This window comes from Mus caroli, chromosome 17 (genome assembly GCF_900094665.2).
Source record: "Mus caroli chromosome 17, CAROLI_EIJ_v1.1, whole genome shotgun sequence".
Lineage (NCBI taxonomy): Eukaryota > Metazoa > Chordata > Mammalia > Rodentia > Muridae > Mus > Mus caroli.
Genome location: NC_034586.1, coordinates 31,933,040 through 31,934,280, shown reverse-complemented (window position 1 = coordinate 31,934,280; position 1,241 = coordinate 31,933,040).

Here is a 1,241-nt window from a genome sequence, read left to right as displayed (position 1 = left end):
AATAAATAAATAAATAAATAAATAAATAAATAAATAAAAAACAAACAAACAAACAAACAAAGGGGCTGGAGAAATGGCTCAGTGGTTAAGAACACTGACTGTTCTTCTGAAGGTCCTGAGTTCAAATCCCAGCAACCACATGGTGGCTCACAACCATCTGTAATGAGATCTGACACCTTCTTCTAGTGTGTCTGAGGACAGCTACAGTGTACTTAGATATAATAATAAATAAATCTTAAACAAAACCGAACAAACAAAGGAGGGGGAGGCATGTGACTCAGCAAAGTGTTGCTTGTAGATCTAGGTCAGTGGTTCTCAAACTTCCTGATGCTGCTGCAAAGCTTTAATACAGTCCCTCATGTTGTGCTGACCCCCCAGCCATAAAGTTACCTTGTTGCTACTTCATAACTGTGGTTTTGCAACTGTTACAAATCATAGTGTCAATGCCTCAAATGCAGGATGTCTGAGGTGTGGTGGGGTCGGGACCCATGGGTTGAGAACCAATGATCTAGGTGCTAAGACTATGCTTATGGGGCCTGAAGAAATGGTTCAGCAGTTAAGAGCACTTGCAGCTCATGCAGAGGGCCTGAGTTCAGGTTCCAGCACCTTAGTCAGGTAACCTATAGCTTCAGCTCAAGGGGATCCAACGCCCTCTTCTGGTTTCTGATGGTATTTGCATTCAAGTTTGTATACATACATGGACACAAATATAATTTAAAATAAAAACAAATTATATAATACACACCACACACACACACACACACACACATTGAGAGCTCTGAGAGCTTTTGGTGCCGATTCTAGGAATTTGGCTTGTCACTGGGCTTGGACAAGGAAGTAGGCTCAGATAAGAATATTAGAAACAGGGACCATGGGGCTTTGTTTAGTTTTTTACTTAATTATTACCCTGTGTGATCTCCTTGTTTACTACTTCGTTTGATTACTTTGTCTTTGCTCTAAGAACTGCCCATGGTTTTTTTGTTTTGTTTTGTTTTTTGTTTGTTTGTTTGTTTGTTGTTTTTTTATGTACCTAGAATATCAAAGCAGGCTGGAGAGAAACCCGCTTCAGCCGCAGTGCAGGCTGGAGTCTTGTTAGAGTTTTGTCTAATTGCTTTATTTATTTATTTATTTATTTTGGTTTTTTTCAAGACAGGGTTTCTCTGTATAGCCCTGACTGTCCTGGAACTCACTCTGTAGACCAGGCTGGCCTCGAACTCAGAAATCCGCCTGCCTCTGCCTCC